This window comes from Choloepus didactylus, chromosome 6 (assembly GCF_015220235.1).
Source record: "Choloepus didactylus isolate mChoDid1 chromosome 6, mChoDid1.pri, whole genome shotgun sequence".
NCBI classification, from domain to species: domain Eukaryota; kingdom Metazoa; phylum Chordata; class Mammalia; order Pilosa; family Megalonychidae; genus Choloepus; species Choloepus didactylus.
In genome coordinates, this window is record NC_051312.1 from 27,364,069 (window position 1) to 27,369,904 (window position 5,836).

Consider the following 5,836-nt stretch of genomic DNA (forward strand, 5'->3'; position numbering starts at 1 on the left):
TGTGTTTGCATGTTTTCCACACAGAGAAACTTATTCTTTTTACTTATCTGCATCTTATAACAGCTATTAGTAAAACTGATGAGGAAGTGGGAGAAGATGGCAGTATAGGGAGCTGTGGAATTTAGTTCTTTCTCTAAGGCAGCTGGTAAATTGCCAGGGACTACTTGGAACAACTGTTTGGGGAACTTTGGTGAAGAGACACACATCATACAACAGCGTGGAATGGATGGAAGTGTCAAGACCACAGCACAGAATTTTAAACAATATCTCCCAAGCCATGAAGGCTGATGCCCCTTCCCCACTGGCATGACAGACTGTTGTGTAGTCACTTTCACAAAGGAAACAGAAGCATTCTTTACTAGGAACAAAGGAAGGAGTGCTCAACCAAGGCCGATTTGCAGAACTGATTAACAAATTCAGACTGCTGATTACAAGCTCTGAACACAGATGAAAATGAAAGGCAAGTTTGAAAGAAACCCAGAGATCTCTCCGCAGCAGAGAGGAGGAAGTGTTGACTATATATATATAGGATTTTAGAGTTGGTAGAGCTCAGAATATTGGAAAAGGGCTGTGATCAAAGAAAAGGGGAACGTAGAGACATAGAGCCAGGTACCAACTCCAGCTCTCAATTGGTGAATATGGGGGACTGGGGACTGGCTCTGAAAAGGACATTATATATATTTTACTTTTTAGCAGACCATTAAAGAAAGCAGCAGGCATTTTCCATTGTCAACACTGCCACAATGAAAGGCAGAGTTAAGGTACATTTGAGAGAAAAAGTAACTAGTCAGGTGAAGGACATAATTTCCTAAAGTGTGTATCTTCCCCAAGAAAAGGGGGAAGGCAGGACCCAGCACAAGTGGCAGCTCTCACTCAGAGAATTCAGATCCCAGGGCCTGGAAAACAGAAACAGTTAAAGCACACCCTCAGCCTCAACCTCTGTTACAACCACACCACTGAAAGGGACAGGGTCTGCTGAGATTAAAGGCACAATATAACTTTACACTTGTGGTAAATAAAGCAGGCTAATAGGCACTACCTGGTGAGCAGGATAGGGAAAGCACAGAATCAAGAGGCCTCACAGGAAAGACTGTAACTTTGCTGGGTCTCATACCCAGAGAACTTTGATACTGATTATATCCTCTTCCTAATTCCTGGGCATGTCCTGTATGGGAATATCTGGTAAGGGTAGATCTTATCTGGGGAGATGCTCTGCCAAAAAAAAAAAAAAAATCCATATAGTCAAGACAAGAAACAGAAATAACAAGAGCTGAAAGCTTCTGATCAGTTCAACAGAAGCTATGCTAGAGGTCTGAATGTCAAAGAACAGAGAGAGAACAAAGACTTCCATCATGAAAACCTGAGGTAAAAGAGGGAAAATGACCTCTGGAATAAACTAATAGAGGAAATCAGATGCATAGACACTAGCAAAAAATAGTAAGTCATTAAGAAGAACAAATATATGGCCCAGTCAAAGGAACAAACTAACACTCCAAATGAGATACAGCAGGTGAAACAGCTAATTAAAAGTGTTCAAGCAAACATACTAAAATCAAAAATTTGAATGGAAATATGGCAAAAGAGAGGAAGGCTGTAAAGAAAACCTACATAAAGAAGAATTTGAAAGTTTGGAAAAACAAATGCAAGAAATTATGGGAATGAAAGGCATAATAAAGACATGAACAGAAGATTTGAAGAAGCAGAAGAAAGGATTAGTGACCTAGAGGAGAGTATAATTGAAATCCTACCCACAAAAATACATACAGGGAAGTAATGGAAAAATTTGAGCAGAGTCCCAAGGAATTAAATGAGAACATGAAGCACATGGATATACATGTTATGGGTGTCTCCCAAGGAGAAGAGAAGGGAAAATGGGTGGAAATAATAATGAAGGAAAGAATCACCACAAATTTTCCAACTCTTATGAAAGACATAAAATTACAGAATCAAGAAGCGCTGCATACCCCAAACAGAATATATCCAAATGACCTAATCCAAGACATTATTAACCAGATTGTCAAATTTCAAAGAAAAGGGGGAATTCTGAAAGCAGCAGAAAAAAGGGATCATCACATACAAGACAAGCTTGATCATACTATGTGTGGATTTCTCAGTAGAAACAATGGAGGTGAGAAAGCATTGGTAGGATATATTTAAGATACTGAAAAACAAAAAGTACAAATCAAGAACTCTATTCAACATAACTGTCCTTCAAAAATGAGGGGTATTATAAAATATTTTTAGGCACTGAGTTTGTGAACAAGAGACTTGTTCTACAAGAAATATTACAGTAAACACTATAATCAGATAGGAATGACAGGAGGTTGAGATTTGGAGAACAGTGTAGAAATGAAGATTATCTGAAATGGTAAAAAGAGAGAAAAAATAAGATATAACATAGAAAACCCAAGTGATAAAATGGTAGAAGAAAGTGCTGTCTTTTCAGTAGCAACATCAAGGTTAATGGATTAAACTCCCCAATCAAAAGACATAGATTGGCAGAATGGATTAAAAAAGATGACCATCTATATGCTGTCTACAAGAGACTCACCATGGACACAAGTACAGAAATAGGTCAAAAGTGAAAGGGTGGAAAAAGATAATTCACTCAAACAACCAGAAAAGAGTGGAGTAGCTATACTAATATAAGACAAATTATATATCAAATGTAAAACAATTAAAACAGACAAAGCAAGACACTATGTATTAATAAAAGGGACAATTCATCAAGATGAAATAACAATCATTAATTAGGCATCAAGCAAGGGTGCCCCATAATACATGAGTCAAACATTGACAACAAGAAGGGAGGAGTAAACACCTCTATAATAATAGTTGGAGATTTTAATAAGCCACTCTCATCACTGGATAGAACATCTAGACAGAGGATCACTAAAGAAGCAATGATCTTGAATAGCATGATACATGAAATAGATTAACAGACATTTACAGAACATTGCACCCCCGACAGCAAGATACACATTTTTTGCAAGTGCTCATGGATCATTCTCCAGGACAGATCACATCTTGTGTCACAAATCAGGTCTCAATAATTTAAAAACATTGAAATTATACAACACTTTGTTGGATCATAATGAATTAAGAGTGAAATCAATAACAGGCACAATGCTGGAAAATGCACATATATGTGGAAACTAAGCAAAACACTTTTAAACAATCAGTGAGTCAAAGAAGAAATTAGAAGATAAATCAGTAAATATCCTGAGGCAAACGGAAATGAGAACACAACATATCAAAAGTTACAGGATGCAGCAAAAGCAGTACTGAGATAGATATTTAGTACCATAAATACCTATATAAAAAGGATGAATGAGCAAACATTGAAGACTTAAATGCACACCTGGATGAAGTACAAAAGGAACAGTTAAGGGTTTAATGTCCAGAATATACAGAGACCCTACAACTCAACAACAAAAAATTTAAAAACAAAAGATAAAAATGGGCCAAAGACATTGTTAGAAACCTTTCCAAAGAGGAACTACAAATGGATTAAAAATATATCAAAAGATGCTGAATTTCATTAGCTGTTAGGGAAATGCAAATCAAAATCACAATGAGATACCATCTCATGCCTTCTAGAACAGCCATTATAGACAAACAAACAAACAGAAAATACAAGTGCTGGAAAAGATGTCAAGAAAGAAGTACAATTATTCACCATACTTGGGAATGTAGAATGGTACAACCATTCTGGATGGCAGTTTGGTTGTTCCTCAGGAAGCTAAGAATAGAATTGCCATATGATACAGCCATTGCATTACTAGGTATATACTTGGAGGAACTGAAAGCTAAGATATGAATGCACATTTGCATACTGATATTTAAATTGGCATTATTCACAATTGTCAAGGGATGGAAACAGCCCAAATGACCATCAATGGATGAGTGGAGAAACAAACTGTGGTATATACATACAAAGGATTATTATGCAACTGTCAGATGGAATAAAATTATTATATATGCAACAATGTAGATAAACCTTGAGGATATAATAGTCAATTAAATTATTCAGAAACAAAAGGACAAAAATGTATGACATCACTAATATGAACCAACTATGATGAGCAAACAATGAGACTTAAGGATGAGAATACAGATTATTAGGAGATAGAGGGTAGAGGTTAGGCATTTGATACTGAAGAGGTACAGAATGATCAACAGGATTGATTACAAGGTTCCAAAAAATAAATGCAAAATACTGTGTGATGGTAACACAAAATTTTAAGTATAATGAACTAAGCTAAGTGTGAGTATGCTTGAAAGAGGAAGGCTAGGGGCATATATGACACCAGAAGGAAAGATAGAGGATACAAACTGGGACTGTATAACTGAAAAACTTAGATTGGACAATGATAGTGATTAAATGTACAAATATAAGAAAGTTTTTACATGGGGGAGAACAAATGGATGTCACTATTGCAAGGTGTTGAAAATGGGATGGTATATGGAAAAATACAATCAATGAAAACTAGGGTCTACAGTTAAAAGCAACATTGTAATATTCTTCCATTAATTGTACAAAGGCCATATATCAAAGCTAAATGTCAATAAGAGGGGGATATAAGGTATGTGTATGGGATTCTTGTTGTTGTTCTTTCTCCTTTTTATTAGCTTTTATTCTTTATTTTTTCTTACTTTTTTTTCCTCTTCTTTGTGGAAGAAATGGAAATGTTCTCATATAGATTGTGGTGGTGAATGCATAATTACGTAATTATACTGGGAGCCATTGACTGTTCACTTAGGATGGATTACATGGCATGTGAATGAAACAGTTTAAAAAATAAACAGAACGATACAAGTGCTGGAGGACATGTGGAGGGAAATATACCTATTCATAGTCAGTAAGGAAGTAGAATGATGCAGCCTTCTTGAGGGCAGTGTGGTGGTACCACAGGAGGTTAAGTATAGGGCTGACATATGATCCTGCAATATTATTAGGTATATACTTGAAATAATTTGAAATCACATGAATAGACATTTACACATTGGTGTTTATGGTAACATCATTCACAATTTGCAGTGGATAGAGGTGACCTAAGGGTACATCAACTTATGAAGGGAAGTGGGAACTGTAGTGAATATTAAGTGGATGCCAAAAGGAGTGAAGCTGGGTTGTATGAAACTAGGTGAATGAACATTGAGAACATTATGTTGAATGAAATAAACCAGAAATGAAAGGACAAATATTTTATGGTCTCACTAATATAAACTAACTGTAATGAGCAAACACTGAGAATTTAATTCAAGAGCATAGGTTCTCAGTCAATAGAATGTGTTCAGAGTTTGGACAATACATGATTTAGGAGTACAGAATGTTCAGTAAGTATGGGTATAGGATTGTAAAAGTCCCTAGATTGTTAGTTCTTATAGCAGTCACATCTGAGTTTTAACTGTAACTTCTAAATTCTGTGATGCTGAGTACTTTGTGTTTAATATGGTATTTCCCTGGAATTTTGGGTGTCTGTGTGACACCTGAGACTCAGAATTATGGTTCTGCAGCTCTGAAAGTCAGCAGTGCTCCATACAGCAACTGACAAAGAAACTGAAAAAGAGATCAAACTTCAATTAGAGATATGAATGAAACATGTTTGGTTGAAACTATGGTAAATCAGAATACAGAATAAAGGATGATATTGACTGTATTTTAAAACAACAATTTCTGTGAGAGACCAAAGGAAGAGATGTTTATTTGGTATAAAATTTAAATTTTCTGTATCACAATATTTTAACCTTTAAGGTCAGTTTATTTAAACATCATAATTACATGGAGCCTATAATAGGGAATGACATCCTCTTATTCAGAATGGTTTAATGT